The 19,709-nt window shown below is 43.3% G+C and overlaps 1 protein-coding gene across 4 annotated transcripts in view; it reads left to right on the forward strand.

Annotated features, from left to right (window-relative positions):
* The first annotated feature begins 5,971 nt into the window (after window positions 1-5,971).
* The window catches only part of B4GALNT1 (beta-1,4-N-acetyl-galactosaminyltransferase 1), a 63,315-nt gene continuing 49,577 nt past the window's right edge, over window positions 5,972-19,709 (forward strand). For 3 of the 4 annotated variants that reach the window (XM_087710578.1, XM_087710575.1, XM_087710579.1), the window contains exon 1: window positions 6,715-7,045. The gene's annotated coding sequence lies outside the window, so the exon portion shown is untranslated. Of the gene's footprint in view, window positions 6,106-6,714; window positions 7,046-19,709 lie in introns of those variants that run through there. The other variant, XM_087710577.1, reaches the window with a different exon arrangement.

Genomic DNA, 19,709 nt, shown 5'->3' on the forward strand with positions numbered 1-19,709 from the left:
AGGTCATGGAAAGTTCCTCAGGAAATACCCAATGTCCTTGATCTGACATCCAACATCCATGGAAGACCACCAAGAGAGGTAGATGACTATTTTTGTACTTCTTTATCATATCTAGCATGTGCCTCTGGGTGGAGAATTGGACAATGTAGGCAACATATAAATATGTATGCCAAAGTGTGTTCAAGGTGGCTCACCTGCTCACAAAGCTGACCTCATTGGGGTCTTGAACCCAGGCTGTCAGCTCTCCAGGTGACAAACTCAGCATCTTTAACAGCTGAGCCATCGCGTCCCTCACAGCAAAAGTACCCATGCCAGAATTACTTTTGCCATCTTGAATGGTATCGCACACGATTGTAATGATCTGCAACTCAATTTAAAAAGTGGTTCAATGATTCTGTTCTGCAGACTGAAATTCTGAGAGGCATTCATACCTTGAGAGCACAGGTAGTTCTCGACTCACAGTACATTCATTCATTTAGTGATTATTCAAAGCTACAGCAGCACTGAAAGAAGTGACTTGCAAGTTAAAAGCCCTTACACATATGACTGTCCCAGCATCCCCACAGTCACATGATCAAAATTTGGGCACTATGTCAGTGGTGGGAGTCAAGTTTTTACTACTGGTTCTGTGGTCGTGGCTTTGTGGGCGTGGTGCGGCTTTGTGGATGTGGTGTGGCTTTATGGGCGTGGCTTTGTGGGCGTAACAGGGGAAGGATACTGCAAAATCCCCATTCCCTCCTCACTCCGGGGGGGAAGGTTACTGCAAAATCCCCATTCCTTCCCCACCCCACTAACCTGCTTTCCAGCTCTGTTCTCCTGTTCAGGGCAACAAAAGCTGATCAGCTGGGAGGCTGGGAGGCAGCGGGGATAAGGTTCTCAGATATATTCAAAATTTCCGCTACCGGTTCTCCAGAACCTGTCAGAATTGGCTGAATATCACCTCTGGCATATGTTTACAACAATTGCAGCATCCTTGGGGTCATGTGATTATCATCTGCAACGTTCCCACCCAGCTTCCAACCAGAAAAGTCAAAAGGGGAAAGCCGGATTCGCTTAAAAACTGTGTGATTCAGTTAACAACTGCAGCAGTTCACTTAACAAACGTGGCAAGAAAGATTTTGTCGAATGAGATGTGAACATTGGAAATTCTGGTCCCAATTGTGGTTGCAAGTCAAGAATCACCTGTAATATTTTCTGCATCAAAATCAGGCTTTTTTGCAACATGTTTGGTTTTATGGTGCAAAATCAAACTAGATCAGGGGTGTCAAACTCGATTTCATTGAGGGCCACATCAGGGTTGTGTTTGACCTCGGAGGGCCGGGGGGGGCATGGGGCATGAGCTGGCCAAGTGCTAAAGCAGGACTTCCCTCAGACTCCCCCCCATTCTCATTATTCCTTCCTTCCTTCCTTCCCTTTTCTTTTTCCTTCCCTCTTCATTCTAATTTCTTCTTCCTTCCCCTCTTTCCTTCTTTTTTTTCTTCCTTGCTCTCTTCCCATCTTTTTCTTTGTCTTTCCCTTTCTCCTTTCCTGCCCCTTCTTGCAGGCTCAAATGCAAAAGGGAAACATTTCTCCTTTTGTTTTGTTTTTACTTTTGATAGCCCTCTGCCAGCCAAAACATTTTTGGCCTGGACGGCATCCTGCAGCACTCCTGCAGCCAAAATGGGGTGCGGGGTAGGTTCGATGCTAGTCGATTTGAAATAAGAATGAAACCCGCAGGAAAAGTCAGCTGGCTCACAGTTTGGCTCTTTCCTCAAGAAAAGAGTTAGTAGAAGTCAACTCCATTGATAAGCAGGGAAACAGAAAGCAAGTGTGGCAATTTGACTTATCAAATAGCTCCCAGATCAGGAGGCGGGAGAATCACGTGCCTCCTTTGCATACGAAATTTTTCGCTTTTTAACCCTTGCTTAACTCTTAAAAGGCGAAAAATTCCTTATACACAGGAGGCCCATAGTTCTCTCGCCTCCTCCTATAGTTAACACTAAGCAGACTCCAAGTCACTGTGACTTGGAGTCTGGCAGCAACTACCTTGGCTTTAATTATGTTTAAAAAATTGTTTAATTTTTTTTCCTTTTCCTCATGACTGGTGAGGCCACGCCTCCCCTGCCCCTAGTGACTGCACGTCCCTGAACAGCATTGCCAAAAAGGCATTAAAAGATGTTAACCTAATTTTGTGAAGCTTCTTCTCTGATAACATAATACTGCAAACTAGGGCATACAAAACCTTTGCTAGACCAATTCTTGAATACAGCTCCTCTGCCTGGAATCCACACTGCATATCGGACATTGATACAATCAAGCGAGTCCTGAGGTATTTCACGAGAAGAGTACTCCACTCCTCTGCTCACAATAGAATGCCACTAGGCTTGAAATTTTGGGCTTGGACAATCTAGAACTACGCCAATTAAGGTCTGATCTAAGTGTAATACACAAAATTATCTGCTACAATGTCTTACCTGTCAATGATTACTTCAGCTTCAACTGCAATAATACACGGGTAATCAAGATACAAATTCAAGGTAAACCGCTCTAAACTCGATTGTAAAAAATATGACTTCAGGAACAGAGTTCAATGCCTGGAATGCTCTACCTGACTCTGTTGTTACATCCTCAAACCGCCAAAACTTTAACCTTAGACTGTCTACTGTTGACCTCACCCCATTCTTAAGAGGTCCGTAAAGGGGGCATGCATAAGCGCATCAGTATGCCTACTGTCCCTGTCCATGTATTTGTACCCATTTCCTGTGTTTATGTCCATGTTTATACTTATACCTGTTATCTTGTACATTGACAAACTAAATAAATGAATGAATGAAAGAAAGAAAGAAAGAAAGAAAGAAAGAAAGAAAGAAAGAAAGAAAGAAAGAAAAATGAGAAAAAGTGAGTTGAGAAGCAAAAGTCACAGCAGGATAATGCAGAGGAAATCCCAGAGGAAGAAAGGAAAGGACACTCAGCCCAGAAAAAGTAGCCAAGGGAACTGCCCAAGCAAGGAAGGAAACCCTCCTGGCTATAGAAAAAAATGACAATGGGCACAAACTAGAAAGTGCAGTGAAAAGTTTGGGGTTGGAAAAAGGCCGAATGACAGAAAGGAGAGAAATGTTGCTAAGGAGATCATTTTGCCTTGACTAGTTGGAGGCAAAATTCAGATAGATTACAGCTGCCTAAAGTTGAGTCTCTGTAGCCTCAAGGACCCCTTCTGTTGTCCTCTCTGCCACCAAATCAGAAGTCTTCTAGTCCTCTCAACAAAGGTCAAGTGAACCAAAATTAGGTGTCAAAATTTCCCAACTCAGAAACCTCTTGAATCTGCCAGTGCAAAGAATTATATCACATGCCCAATTTCACTGCCTTAAGAAATTAACCCTGGAAGAGGGATTTCCTTGCAACTGGAGTTTGTTATCAAGGCCAGAATTTGTTTTTAAACTGCTTTTCTTATTCCTATGCCATCCATATTTCTTCTGTGACAGTGTGTCTCCCTGCACCTTATATTTGGACTCAGCTCTTTTTGGCCACCTCCTTTTTTGAAAAAATGCTTTCCTGACCATTTTTTTTCCTTTTGATTGATGCCTGTGTTCCCAACTATTTTCTTTCCCAACTATTTTCCTGCAGCATTCGGGCAGCCAAAACAGGGTGTGGGGAGGAACACGATGTCCCACTGTGCCCTGTTTTGGGCCTGGACGGCCTCCTGCAGCAACCCAGCAGCCAAAATGGGGAACAGCCCCCCCTCGCTTTGGCTAGTAGAGCCATCACAGGCCAGTCCTTTGCAATTTCTAGGTTAGCCCCGTGTGCTGGATCTAAGCACCCTGCAGGCTAGATCTGGCCTGCAGGCTTTGAGTTTGACACCCCTGAAATAGATAGTTTGATAGTCTGCGGTACTGGAGACAGGGTGTTTTTAAGAATTTTCATTGACGCTGTTAGCCTTTCCAACACTAGCACTGTACTGTATATTCCAACAGCCTGCAGAGATTCTTACTCATCCAGGTCATGGTTGTCCCAAAGGTGCTTTTTCAGGGGGCAACTGGACTTTCTTATTTTTCTTTGAAGACATTTCGCTTCTCAGCCAAGAAGCTTCCTCAGCTCTGAGAGGATAGTGGGGAATAGAAGGATTTATATTCCTTGCAGACAGCTGGTCATCTGCATCCTTTTAGAGGACTCTTGAAGCACTTGGAGGTTTATCTATGTCCCCAGGGTTGCCTGAGTAGTGATCCTGATTCCTGTAGTCTGCAATTTTTCTCTGGAATTTTTCTCATTTCTACTCCCACACTATTCAAAAGGTGTTCATCTCCAACTGTATAGCTAAAAGCCTGTAGTCATCCAGGTCATGATTGTCCCAAAGGTGTTTTTTCAGACGGCAACTGGACATCCTTGTTTTTTTTCTTTTGGAGATATTTCACTTCTCATCCAAGAAGATTCTTCAACTCTGACTGGATGGTGCGGAATGGAAAGATTTATATTCCAACAGTGTATATGCCAAGAATTTCTCCAATGCCAAACTCAAAGTCTCAAGATAGTATATTAATTATGATGCAATGCCATTTTAAAGCTCAAAGTCTACCGGGTAAAATTCCAAAGCCAATTGTTAAACTCTGGGTTAATAATACACATATCCCAGATGTCATTGGAAGCGTTGGAAAAAATTGGAAAAAGTCGAGTGAAAGAAGAAGGAGGGTGGAGAGGGTGAGAGAGAGGAGGAGGAGAAGGGAGGGAGGGAATGGAGAGGGAGTGATAGGGTTAGAAAGAAGGGGAGGGGAAGTAGGCGTAGAGGGGTGTGTGAGAAGGAAGAATGAAAGTTGGAGGGGGTTGAAAGAGGGTGTATGGCAGGCCAAGGTGGTATACTGGGTTTGTATTGTAGAGGGCATTTTCTATATAAGTGAGGGCCGTGTTTATTATTCAATGTTATATGCCCTGATCAAGCACAGTGAATATGTGATTGTATAGAATGAAAACATAATAAAATATACATTAAAAAAAAAAAAAGGAAGCGTTCTTTTGCATCTTTATTCAAGCATAGCTTGGCAAAGGAAATACTTATGGGTAATGATGCACTCCACTCAGGATTGGACACACAGAAGAATATTGTTTGGGGAAGACGGGGAAACTGCCAATTCCATAATGCACTTTTATGAAAACAACATATCCTCCAAGAAGCAGCCTACTCAGTCATTGACCACTGAAGCCAGGGGTGTCCAGCTGGCTGGGGAATTCTGGGAGTTGAAGTCCACAAGTCTTAAAAGTTCCCAAGTCTGGACACCCCTGGTTTAAGGGATGTAAACGGAAGTTTGCCTCTGTGCTTTACAACCCCTTGTCATTTTTTTACCATATTTTTCACCACTTCATTCTCGTGACCCGACAAAAGCGCGAACGTCATAAGCGCGCCGACAAAACTGCGGCGCTAAAACCGCGATGTCAAAAGCACGTCGACAACAGTGCGCCGACAACAGTGCGCCGACAGAAGCGCGATTTAAGTTAAGGTAAGGTTTAGGGTTAGGTTTAGGTTTTGGGTTAGGTTACAGCGCGCTTCTGTCGGCACGCTGTTGTCGGCGCGCTTCAGGGCTCATTCGTCGCTCATTCGTCACGCGGTTTTGTCGGCGCGCTTTTGTCACCGCGGTTTAGTGAAGCACGCTTTTGTCGTTCGCACATTTGTGGTGGAACCCTTCATTTTAACAGGTTTTATATTTTCGGGCAGGGAGCCTCCTGCCTGCCTTTTAGCCGAAGTGGGGAGAGGGGAAGAAACCTAGGGGGGGCATTGAACCCACCAGGGTGTTTTAACTCACTGCAGGATTGTTATAAAGCTTCAAGTACCAGCTCCCGCCAGTAGGGGCCTCACGTACCGTTTTCCTCTCCTCTGAATTCGGTCCAGCAGTACAGCTCAAAGGCGGATTCCCGCGCCGCCCGACCTTCGCTTGCTTTAATCGCGATCGCTTTTGTTTTCCTACATAGATGCCTAAAGAGCCCTTTAGATCGTTCGCGGCCGGCAGCCAAAAGGCAGAGAGAGCTGGTAGGCGGCTGGAAAGAAGAACCGCGGTCAAAATGTAAGAAACCAAAATGGCACAGGGGAGACGGACGAGGAGAACGATGCTGCGGCGCTGAGAAAAAAAAGAAGGGAGCAAGGTACCACTGTCCAAACCAGGGCTGAGAGACTCTCCCCGCAAGGCTTTGGTTAAAGAGCCGCGCCGCGCCGGCGGGAAGGCTGGGATGGAAGCGGCCGAATCCGTTGCGTGGACCGGGCATGGCTTCAGAGCAGGGAGGGGGTGGGTGGGAAGGTTTTATCCCGAGGAAAGCTTTCGGTGCGGACCTCGAAAGGGGGGCGGGGCCTACGTCCCCAATTAAGGATTGGGTGGGTGGAGGGGCGATCGCGGGCCTCTTTTCTTCCCTGGATCCGGAATCTTCTCTGTAAATGGAGCGATCTGGCCAGTCTTTGGCTTCTTTGTTTGTTTGTTACACCAAAAGAAAGGCCGGGGGGGGGCCTACGGGAGGTCTTTTCTCCCCCTCCTCACTGATGGGAAAGCGATGAGGTAATCTTTTCCGACGGCCGCTGCCCTGCCTGATCCAGTTAAGCAATCCTGCTAAGAGGAGGAAAATAATAATCTCTCCCACCCCCACCCCCCGAAGCTGCTCCTTTCCCTCTTCCCTCCAACGCGGCTTCTCGTCCTGCACTTAACGGAATTAGCGTTCAAGAGGCACCGGGACAGGTGCTCGTGTAGGGGGGAGAGAAAGCCCCCCCCCCGGGGAAGATCGTAGCCAATCTTCGCCAGCGATCCATTCCAGGCTTGGATCGGAGATGTTTCCAGATGTGGATCAGCAGCGGCCATCGCCCTCGGCCCCGCAAAGGGGGAGGAAGGGCGGCCCTAGAAATCCGTTGTAGCGGGGGCAGAGACTTAGGGAGGAGGGACTGGTTTGATTAAGAGCCATTTACATAAGGGTTAGCGGAAGAAATGGCTGAGAGGCAGGATGCAAGCTTGCCACACACTGTCTGGTTTTTTTTACTGCCTTTCTGGGGGCATGTGATCGTTCCTTAAATCTGGAGGATTTCCTTAGGATATCTCGGGAGGTGAGTGAGACCAGCTTTTATCTTTTAAGTGGTACAAATGGATCTAAGGATTGCTTCTCCTGGGCGGGAAAGGGTGCTTTGTCAATTCACTGAGCAGAGGAGTCTCTTGTCTATGGGAATTCTTCACTCACCCAGGACATGGTTGTCGAAAGGTGCTTTTTTTCAAGAGGCAACTGGACTTTCTTGGTTTCCAGAAAGTCCAGTTGCCTCTTGAAAAAGCACCTTTGAGACAAGAGTCTCTTGCATTGCTTCGGAATGGACAAGGGACATGATTGCTCACTGATAGTTTAATTTTTTTTTTTAAAGAGGTACGAATGTTGTTCCTTCCTCCAATTCATTTTAGTTTTCTCTCATGAAACTAAGGCTTAGTAACATGGCACCAGGCTTGAAGTTTATTTATATACTAATTTTATTGTGATCCTGACAAGTTTGGGAGGGCAGAGACTTGAACCCAGGTCCCAATATACTTTGTTAATTTGTCTCTTTAGATCAGCATTTTGTAACCCAAGCGGGCCCACCCACTTTCTGGACAGTTTAAAATGACCTCTCTGCTAAAGGGTTTCACTTTATGAGCAAGATTGGCTGCTGATAGTTATCATTGCATTTTAACTATTTTAATTCCTCAAGGGGCTCTGACACTCCGCCTGATTTGTAATTCCGGGTTGCAGCTATTGCTGATGAAAAGGAAAGTATTCCGACAGAAGGGACCCAGCATGGTTTAGGTTTCCATGATGTCTGTGACTGTCATTGATCTTCAGTGTGTATTCCGCCATTTCTAATCTAATACTTGGTATTTAGGGCAGATTTTTGTAAGCAAAGAAGCTTTTTGGCAGTGTTTATAAAGCCGAGTTGGGTATAATGTAACCAGTCATTCTGGTTTCATAGCACATGGAACTAGAATACAATACTTGTAATGTCTATTTAACCGCTGGGCTCATCAAAATGACAGCACCTCAGTAGAGACAGACCTGGTTGGTATTTGAATGGGAGACCAGTGGAGAAAACTATAATTGTAAGTTAAATGGGGAAGTTGAAAAAAACATTCTCTGGAAGAAAGTATTGAAAGTTTCATAGATATATGCCTGTGAAGAAGGGAGAACTGAAACTACCAAGGCTGGAAACTAAGAGATCAGACCAGACCATGATCAAAACAGGATGTAGCTCCCCTCCATATCCAGATTTAAAAATGAAACAAAACCAGCAACAGCAAGAATTTCATTATTATGTAAAATGGAAGAAAGGGAGGCAAGATTTGAATCCTAATATGGATTGCTAGGTTCTGCAATAGCTTATTATCTTTCTACTTAAGTGTGTTGTGTTAGTAATAAAAGACACTTTCTACCAAACCTTAACTTCAACTGTAGAAGAGAGACAATTATTGTTGTGCCCTGAGTGTCCTATGAGCTTGATTCATAGGAAATTACCTAATTACTTGTGAATCTTAGGCAAGTAAGTTCTTGTAACAGTGGAGAGAAAGACAAGCACACTAGCAATTTTCTTTCTCATTCCATTTAAACTAAGCTTTTTTCTGGGTAAAGGATTAAGCTTAAAGAACTGTGCCTTTTAGACTTAGTTTCACAGACGTTTGAAGCTCATAAAAATGTTCTACATTTGAAGGACTAAAATATAGATATTTTCCCCCCAGGTTTATACAGGTGAAACTCAAAAAATTAGAATATCGTGCAAAAGTTGATTTATTTCAGTAACGCAACTTAATTGGTGAAACTAATATATGAGATAGCACTTTTGCATGATATTATAATTTTTTGAGTTTCACCTGTACATCAACTGAACCAGGATTAATGATTAAAATAATCTGAATTAAAGGTTAAACACACACAGGTCTGCTGCCATCCATCAAAGCCTTTGTAAGAATGGCATCTACAACATAATGCTCTATTTGTTATTTGTATACAGGTAATGACTTAAAACAGTTCATTTAGTCACCAAAATTACAATGGCACTGAAAAAGTGACTTGTGGTTTTTTGTTGTTTTTTTGCTATGATGCATGAATTCCCACAATTTTGAAAGTGGGTTACTGAGTTGATTTTGTAAAGTATAAATCTTTGTTTATAATATCCTCTGAGTGTTTAAGGATTATTACCTTCTGGAAATCTAAGGTGATTTCATTTTAAACAAGTGGATAAAGAAAAACATGTTATATTAAACTTTTGTTAAAGCATTTATTTAAAAGCAAGAAATCTGAGCAGAATGCCTTCCCCCAAAAGCTTAACATTAATTATGTATCAGATTTGGCTTTGTATTAAATTTATTCCAAATGGAAGTCTTTAGGATAAATATATATTTATAGTGCATTATGTTGAGAGTGGCTGTAATAAATGTACAATTGGGAAGAACTTGGTGTACTCGGCTCAGACGGAATAGCTAATAAACAATGGCTTGGTGCAATGTGTTATAAGACAGGTTGTAGCCTTATGCACAAACTTATTTTGCATGGAACCAGAAATATTCTTTTATATCCTAAATGAAGAGACTGTAATTGGCTTTCAATAACCGATATCTATTTGCAAACATGGGCTCTGTCCCATGCAAAATAATAATAAATACCGTGTTTCCCCCAAAATAAAACAGGGTCTTATTTTGACCCCTGAAATAAGCACTTGGCCTTATTTTTGGGGATGTCTTATTATTTTGGGGGTGCAGGAGGAGGCGAGAGTGGTCACCTCATGGCTGCTGCTGTGTTACAATATTTTTGAGGAGGGCTTATTTTAATGCATGTGCTCAAAAGCCCGATTTGGCTTATTATGCAGGGAGGTCTTATTTTCAGGAAAACGGGACAGTAGCACAGGAAAGAATGTGCAGATGAACTTTAAAGTTTGAGTTAAATGGGGCAAGAAAAAGATCATTGATGAATAAACAGATAACAAGGCTAGAATCAGCATCAAGTACCAGTATAGAGCAGCAAAACAATTACTGTATACAGTTAGAGTATGGGACATGGAAACTATGGTCAGAGGAACAATTAATTGTTGAGGTCAAGCTTAGAAGAAAAAAGGAACAGGGTGACATGATAGCAGTAGTCCAGTATTTGGGGGGTGTCACAAAGAAGAGGGGCGTCAACTTATTTTCCCCAGCATCTGAAGGCAAGTCAAGAAACAATGGATGGAAACTAATCAAGGGGAGAAGCAACCTGGAATTAAGGAGAAACTTTCTGAGGACAATTAACCAGTGGAACAGCTTGCCTCCAGAAGTTGCGGGTACTTCATCCCTGGAAGTTTTTAAGAAGGGACTGGACAGCCACCTGTCTGAAATAGGGTCTTCTGGTTGAGCAGGGGGTTGGACTAGAAAACATCCAAGGTCCGTCCCAGCTCTGTTCTGATTGATTGATTGAAGATGGAGATGGTGCCACAAGGTAGAATTTAAAAGTGAAACCTTTCACCAGAGGACATCTGCTGTAGATTTTGCTGCAGGGATGCAGTGAGAGGAGAAACAAAATAAGCTAAGACTTGAGATTATTCCCAATGGCTGATTGCTTAAGGTTTCGCTGTGAATAGGCATGTATGGAATGCAGGTGGTTTCCAGTAACTGACTAACCAGGCAGACATTATCTTTCTGACTCAGGGCCTCTGGGACTGACAACACTTTCTCTTGTTTTGCATTCACTTGTTTTTTCCTTGGGTTTGCCAGGCTGCTTCTGTATTCGTGCTGAAAAGGAGAGAGAGCATCAATACTACCTGGAACCTATTTCCAGTTAGCCCCTGACATTGTTGTTTGAGCTTGATGATGTTGCTAGCATCTCTTCTTGTGTTCTTCAGAAGAATGACCTGTTGGACAATAGTAGGATTCAAAATTTGTTACTACGGGTTCTGTGGGCGTGACTTGGTAGGCGTGGCAGGGGAAGGATATTGCAAAATCTTCATTCCCTCCCCATTCCAGGGGAAGGATACTGTAAAATCTCCATTCTCTCCCCACTCCAGGAGAAGGATACTGCTGTGGGAAGTTATCACCCAGCCCTCTCCCAGAAAAATGAAATATCCTAGGAAATATGGAAAAGGCAGAATATTTCTCTGGATATGAAAAGAAAGAAACATGTTTTAAGACAGAATAGTTGCCTGTAGCTTCCTGCCCATCCCCACTGTTAATGGGCCATTAAGAAGTACAAACTAGTCCACTTTTACATAATAAAGACTTCTGCACTGCAGCGCCAGAGGGAAGGGATTAAGGAACTTTACCCAACTGACCACATGGCATCTAAGAACTCAACCAAATCTAGATTCAAAACACAGCCTAGAGAGTAGCCCCTGCATGGCCCCATGGGAGTCTGACACCAAATCAGAATACATTTCTTACACAGGAACAGGAAACAGAGGTGGGACTGAACAGGTTATAAAAAGCCTAGCAAGCCCCTCCCTCAGCCCTTCACTTCTTCTCCATCAACATTGAAGCATGTGATCACCTTTTCTGTTCAGGGCTCAAGCCATGTGGCCCTGTCCAACAATAAACCATCTTTCCAAGCAGCCTCCACATCTCCAGTGTCTTTTTCCCCACTTGGAGCTGAACCCAGAAGGACATTTCTTTTAACACTGCAAAATACCCATTCCCTCCGAACAGCTAGGACTCGGGAGGCAGAGAATATTGTATGCAACTGTTGGGCAACTACCTTTCTCATTTCAGGGAGGGAATAACTGAATGAGAAATGTATGGAAACCAGCAAATAAGCAAGAAAATCCCATTTTCTGGATCCCAGTTTCCCTCATTATTTAGTCGGCATTGCAAGGAAGAACAACTGGGCCATCAGATCTAAAAGTAAAGTTATCTGATGCTGTTTCAACATACTTTTTTTAGAGAATTGTGCAAATATGCCTTCTCCCTCAAACAAAGAGGTGAAAGTGTCCTCTCTCTGGCTAGACGCCTGGAGAGAAATAGTTTCCAAAATAGGGGAAAGGTCTGAAAAAATCTCAGGAAACAAAGTGCTAACAGAGAGGGCAAATGCTGGGGGGGGGAATGGCAGCGGGAACAGAGGCTGACTAGTGATCAAAGGGGCATGTTTCTCAAAACTCCTAAAATACATCTCTTGCCACACCCAGACCTGACCGATAAGATCTCACAGATTGGGTCTCCTCCGGATTCCATCTGCCAGCCAATGTCGGCTGGCGACTCCCTGGGGGAGAGCCTTCTCTGTTGCAGCTCCAGCCCTCTGGAATGACCTCCCTGTGGAGATCCGGACCCTTACTACCCTCCTGGCCTTCCGCAAAGCCACCAAGTCCTGGCTGCTCCAGCAGGCCGGGGGGCTTGTGAAACACCCAGCCACACCGAAATTGTGAATGTTGCGCCTTTTTTTTAAAGTGTTGTCTTGTCTATTTATCCCCTTTCCCTTGTCTGCTGTGAGCCGCCCGGAGTCCTCCGGGAGTGGGCGGCATACAAGACAAATAAAATGAAATGAAATGAAATCTCACCTCCAAGAAGATGGATGGCAAGCTGTTACACATTTTACACATTTTGAAGCTATGGTGAGAAACTGTTAATGCTGGAGGAGAACGTCTGCTTTTATTCCAATACTTGCATTTATTGATGGGGGCAATCAGGATACAGTGGAGGCTTAGGCTCTGCCCAGGAGCTCATTTCCTCACCCCATTATTTTATTTCTTGAATTTCTACACCACCCATCTCACCTAAGTGACCGTCACACCACTATTGGAACAACACATGCTGAGCTCTAGCCAGGGTATCCTTGCTGTTGAACTTTGCTAAGATCAAAGAGGTCGGTCCGACAGCAGATGTGGTATTCAGCGGGTTCTGACCAGTTCTGGAGAACCAGTAGCAGAAATTTTGAATAGTTCGGAGAACTGGTAAATACCACTTGTGACTGGCCCTGCCCCCATCTTATTTTTCTCTACAGGATCTAACATGTTCCACAGTCATAATGGGTTCTTCTTTCATTCTCTTAGAAGCTGCTTTGTCCTTGTAATTTTTCATACATTTCTCTTATTTTCCTTATTTTAACTGGGGGAATAAATCCTCAGGTGGTCTGTCAGAAGCAGATATGTGAACTAACCCAAAGAAATCCAAATGAAGTCCTGAAGTCAGGCCAATCCATCTGATTTCCAGAGCCCTGTTGATGGATGTTTTCCCCACTGCCTTTGGTAAAAAGGGAGCAGTAGCATCATCAGAGTGGGACGCCATCTTGGGCTCATTCTCAAATCAGGGCAATGAGATTTGGCAGTGATTCAGCACAGACGCAGTGGAGAGATTGGCACTGGGGACAGCAAGGTTACCTCGGTGGGGAAATAGGCCTATGGCCTAAATTAGACCCGAGGAACCATTTTCCATCTGAGGGCTGCAGTCTTTCTCAGGGTAATAGTTGAGCGATAGGCTCCTCAAAGTAAAATGCTGTTAGGACTATTGCCATCCCCATCCAGAGATAGCTGGTTTGCGTGTTGTGAGTGTGCATGAGCCAGAAAGTTAGTTATCTATGGAAAGCATAGCGCAAGGGTGGTGGGTGGGCCGACCCAGCAATCACAACTACTGGTTCGCCTGAACCGGTCCGACCAGGTAGCAGCTCACCACTGCTCCCATCATATTTTGTACTAACTGGTCATTGTGATAAACCATAATATGATTGTTTGATTTGGGGTTGGTGGGTTGTGTGAACCATTCATGGTTTATTGTCTAGCATGTTCAATGACTTCTGCTAATAGCAATTTATTCAATAAACAGCTTTTAAGAAAGTCATACTTTGGCTTTTCCACACACATCCAATTACTTAAACATATGTTTGTGTGTTTTCACACACAGTATATGTTCACACATGCATTCTTACATTTGATGCCCTTTATTTTTATAGGTAAACGGTAGTCAGAGATGTGCACAGAAGAATCATGGTAGTCTGGCCAAACAGCAATTGAACAGGCATATAGATTTAAATTGTATATAGAGATAATCAAATACATCAATAACACAACAGCTCAACACATTTTCCCCATCATCACACAGCAATTAACCATCAGCTAGATTAGGGCTGTCAAACTCCCGCCTTGTGGGCCAGATGTATCACATGCTCCCAGGCCCATGCCTGGTTTAGTGAAGGGGAAAAAAGTCCTGATACATCATGTGATGCCTCTGTGACAATGTGAGTTTGACACCCCTGAGCTAGATCCAATACAGGAAGTCCTCAACATATAACGGTTCATTTCATCATTCGAAGTTACAATGGCACTGAAGAAAAGTAACTGTTTTTCACAGTTATGACCTTTACAGCATCTCCATGGGTCAAAATTCAGATGCTTGGCAACTGGTTCATCCGTGTGACGGTTGTGGCTGGGGCCATGAGATCCCCTGTTGCAAACTTCTGACAAGCAAAGTCAATGGGGAAGCCAGATTCACTTAACATCCAGGTTGCTTACTGATCAACTGCAGTCATTCACTTAATAACTGTGGCAGGAAAAGTAATAAAATGGGGCAAAACTCATTTAACAAATGTCTCAACAATAGAAACGTTGGGCTCAGTTGTGGTCATAAGTCAAGGACTACCTATACAGTCATCTTCTTTTCAACCCCAAATCAGCTGTAGTTCAACAGTGACAGGGAAAGAACATTTCCCAACCAACCAGCCAACAGAAAGCCAAAGAAAGAAAGGAAAGAATGAATGAATGAAAGAAAGAAAGATGGTACATACATACATACATACATACATACATACATACATACATACATACAAACATACAAACATACATACATACAAAAAGGCATCAGTTGTCCGCTAAACCAGATTCATTCAAAGGATGAGGTACTTGAGAGACCGCCTACTGCCAATCATCTCCATCCAACCAATTAGATCTCACCGATTAGGCCTCCTCCGAGTTCCATCCGCCGGTCAATGTCGACTGGCAACCACGCGGAGGAGAGCCTTCTCGGTGGCAGCTCTGACCCTATGGAACGATCTCCCCATGGAGATTCGTACCCTCACCACCCTCCAGACCTTCCGCACAGCCCTTAAAAACTGGCTATCCCGTCAGGCCTGGGGCTAAAGATTGCAACCCGCCCGAATGGTATGAATGTTGTGTTTTAATGATGTATTGTTCTATATGTTAAAAGTTTGTTCCCCCCCCCTTTTTAAGTTGTAAGCCGCCCTGAGTCCCCCCAGGGAAAAGGGCGGCATATAAATAAACTTAAATAATAATAATAATAATGATCTCACATAAGCAGGTAAAACAGGAAGATCTGGCCAATCTGCAACCTTGTATCTCCAAAACATCTTTACCTACCAGGTTATCTCTAGATAAGAGAATCCAGCTTCATCCAGATGCAATGAAAATGTGTAACTTGGAGTTAACACATCTTCATTGCATCACTCAGAATTCCTTCTGTTTCTACGTTTGATTTCTTCCCATTTCCATGCAACATTTAATCTTAAAAAGGAGTTTTCCCAAGATGGAATATTTTTTCAAATCCAGTTATTATAACAGATCATGTTAAGAGTGGATTCTCTTACATGAGCATTATCTTTCTTCATTTTCTCCTTCATGAGTCAATCGGGATTAAACAAAACTTATTCAAGGCATGTGGGGTTTATTACAAAGTATGTGTGACCACCAAAAAAATATGATCTTGATACAGAATGGAGAACCTAATTGGATTAACTCACTTAAATTTGAATTCATTGTTATATTAGACACACCAACCATGGACAGCTATGGAAAGAATGGCAGAGGTATGGAAGCAAAACAGAAGGTGTTTTATTATTTATTATTAACAACAAATCATCAATTGCAAATATTCTCTCCAGGTAGGGTTGTTTCCAAAAAGAGATTCTCACCAAGATTGCTGACCAAAATTTACTATGTCATGGGAAGCTATGAAAATGCCTGTAATTTTCATGCTGCTCTTTGAGTCATGCCTGTTTTCCCATTGGCAAGATGTGCCAATGATAGTGTATTTCAGAGCAAAGTGGAAGTTCATGGTGTACACTGAAGCTCTTTCCTGAAACTTGAAAGATGAAACATGTTGATACGAGGTCAGGGAAACTTAAAAATGAGTCACTGGCTCACTTCTTATTGCATGGAACAATCATAGCCACGGAAACTAGCAAGTAGAAAAACATTGGGTAATTAAAGGAAGAATAGGCTGGGGAGAGCTGTTTATCCCATATCACCCCAGCAGAAATATCCCTCAAAATTAAAGACAAGCAGAAAGAGACAGAAGGAAAAATTATCAATGCCTAAAACAAAATTTTAGGGATGTGGCTAAGTGGCTAAGATGCTGAGCTTGTCGATCAGAAAGATTGCCAGTTCAGCGGTTTGAATCCCTAGCGCTGCGTAATGGAGTGAGCTCCCATTACTTGTCCCAGCTTCTGCCAACCTAGCAGTTCAAAAACATGTAAAAATGCAAATAGAAAAATAGGAACCACCTTTGGTGGGAAGGTAACAGCGTTCCGTGCGCCTTCAGCGTTTAGTCATGCCGGCCACATGACCACAGAGACATCTTCGGACAGCGCTGGCTCTTCGGCTTTGAAACAGAGATGAGCACTGCCCCCTAGAGTCGGGAACAACTAGCACATATGTGTGAGGGGAAACTTTACCTTTACCTTAAAACAAAATTGCCAGCATTCTTGGAGTCCAGGCAAGTTCTCTGTAAGATACCACTTCTTCCTTTTGTAGTATAGGAGTCAGCTTTGCGTGACCCGTCAAAGCCGCGGTCCACAAAAGCGCGATCGACGAAAGCGCGCATTTGACGTCATCACAGCGCGATGAAAAAAATTAAAAATTGAAATAAAAATAAAATTAAAGCAAGCCGATTTACATAAAGGTAAGGGTTAGGCTTAGGGTTAGGTTAAGGGTTAGGGTTAGGTTTAGAGCGTTAGGGTTACGTTTAGCGTTACGTTAAAGGTTAGTGTTAGGTTTAGCGTTAGGTTAAGGGTTAGGTTTAGTGTTAGATTTAGGCTTAGGTTAAGGGTTAGGTTTAGGGTTAGGGTTAGGTTTAGGGTTAGGTTTAGGGTTAGGTTTGGGGGGGTTAGGGTAAGGTTTTCTTTAGCCCCAGGCCTGTCGGAACAGCCAGGTTTTAAGGGCTATGCGGAAGGCCTGGAGGGTGGTGAGAGTTTGAATCTCCACGGGGAGCTCGTTCCAGAGGGTCGGAGCAGCCACAGAGAAGGCTCTCCTCCGGGTAGTCGCCAGTCGACACTTCGCCAGTCGACGAATTCGGAGGAGGCCTAGTCTGTGGGATCTAATCGGTCTGGTGGAGGTAATTGGCAGCAGGCGGTCTCTCAAGTACCCAGGTCCAATACCATGAAGGGCTTTATAAGTAACGACTAGCGCCTTGAAGCGTATCCGGAGACCAATAGGTAGCCAGTGCAGCTTGCGGAGGATAGGTGTTACGTGGGTGAACCGAGTGTACCCACGATCGCTCGCGCGGCTGCATTCTGGACAAGTTGAAGTCGCCGAATACTCTTCAAGGGCTGCCCCATGTGGCAGTCCCTGAGATATTGGAACACTGCTATCATGTCTCTTCTAGTCCTTCTTTTCATTAGACATGTCCAATTCCAGCAACTGTTGTTTATATGTTTTAGCCTCTAGTTCCTGAATAATCTTTGTTGCTCTTTTCTGCACTCTTTCTAGAGTCTCCACATCTTTTTTACATCATGATGAAATCATGATGACATAATGACAAAACTGTTCCTGTTGCAAATGAACAGGAAAAACTGATTGCACAATACTTGCTGAGTGGGGATTTGTTTGGGGAAGTTAAGAGTCTAAGCAAATCTGATGAAAGTTACTTAGTTCATTTGCTAAGAATTAATTAAGCATAGAATATTAAGATTCCCCATTATTTTAAATATATATTTTAATACTCTGATAACTCTCTCAGCTTCTTTATTTTGTTCAGAAACTGACTGTAGTAGTATTTTAAGTATTCTGTACACTTAAGTTATTATTTCATAATATTTATATTTGGATTATCACAAGATGTGTATATGAGTGTTTTCAGAATCATTCCAAATCACAGCATACAAGGGTCATCATGTGCACTGGTTCAAATGTTCTCTTTATTTGAAACATTGCAATAGAAAAAAGGCTTCAGTTTCTCTGAGAGTTTGACTTTGTATAATCAAGAGTTTTGGATAAGCTTAGCTGGCAATTTCTCATAGGCAGCAACAGATTGATCTCCAAATTTTCTTGTCCTTTGGGACACCAGTGGTTGGTGGACACTGTGTCTCAAAATTTGGTCCAACTTTGTTTATAGTTCTTTAGCGATCTCAGTCCCTCCTTGGCCAGGCAATTATTCAGCAACTAAAGCAACCTAAATGAAAACATGCATTTTCTAGTCATCTTCCTTTTCTACTCTTCCAACAATTGAGTCCATTTCAACTTCCTTCCCCATTCCTACATGAGGAGATCTATGCATGATAGGAACCTGTTTCTTCCAGCATGGGGAGGGTGAAAAATGGGTCTACTGGAAGTACTGGAAGTCTGGAAATGGGTCTGTTTGTATTCAAATAGGATTTGAATACAAAAACTAGTATGCTTTTGTGTTGGTTTTTCACTTTTACATTTATTACTACTTAAGGGCTTGAGGATTTCCAAAGAATTATACAACATGTGCATTGTATGCAAGGCACCTGGAAAGTATTGTAAGAAGTAGATGTGTAATCTTTTTTTGTCTCTCGTTTCCTTATTTCCTTGTGTGACAAGGGACAGCATCTGGTTGATGGTTGACATGATCCAAATTCTTATGATTCCCCCCCACTCCTTTCAAAGCTTATCTCTGTTAGCATTTGCCCGAAAGCTTACACTTTGCCTCTAAGTCCCGCTTCCTGAAAGAGGAAGAGATGACATTACTAGAAGAGCACCGTCTATGAAAATTCTCAATCAGCCAGGTCATGGTTGTTCCAAAGGTGCTTTTCAAAAGGCAACTGGACTTTCTTAGTTTTTTCTTTGAAAACATTTTGCTTCTCATCCAAGAAGCTGCTTCTGTTTTGACTGAATGGTTGGGAATGGCGGGATTTATATTATTTGCAGTAATCTGGTCATTGATATTCTGAAGGTCAGTCATTAGCTTTCTGAGAGTTGTTGAGACCGTTTGGGAGTTTATCTGTACCATCAAGGCTGCCTGAATGGGGTGCAAACAGGTGTGGAAACTTCTTGGGATTGCGGAAAGGGACTGTGTTGCAAAAAGGAGGTAGGTCATATCCCTCTCCCTCTGTTGAAAGAGGGCTGTTAAATTTTGACATGGAGGGCCTCTAAAGTGTCCAGTTGCCTTTTGAAAAACACCTTTGGGACATCACTAGAAGAAATCTTGTTGTAGGTACTTCCATAACAGTGGTGGGTTAAAAGTGGTACATCCCGTTACAGGCATACCGGTGCCTGGCGGGAGCACTGAGTACTGTTGAGCTCTTCGGCGCTTCCACCCACACAGCATACGGCACCTGTGCGATGCTTCACCGAGCAACTGGAGCATCACAGAGGCATCGCAGGAGGTAAGGATGCAGGCATGCGCTGCACGCATGTACACATGTGCTATGTGCATTCATGTGGACACTGGGCCCCGTTGCACTGTACTGGTTGCAGCGGGATCCGGAATCCACCACTGTTCCATAACTATTGGATAGAGCACATTCATAGGCCCCTAATAGCATGGGGAGAGTATGATTATGTTGGCTTAATAACAGTATGATTCTCTGCCTATCCAAATGTTCATTTTGACTGAAGA

The sequence above is a fragment of the Thamnophis sirtalis genome, unplaced genomic scaffold (genome assembly GCF_051295495.1).
Source record: "Thamnophis sirtalis isolate CommonGarterSnake01/CBP01778 unplaced genomic scaffold, rThaSir2_p1.2 scaffold_3, whole genome shotgun sequence".
Classification (NCBI taxonomy): domain Eukaryota; kingdom Metazoa; phylum Chordata; class Lepidosauria; order Squamata; family Natricidae; genus Thamnophis; species Thamnophis sirtalis.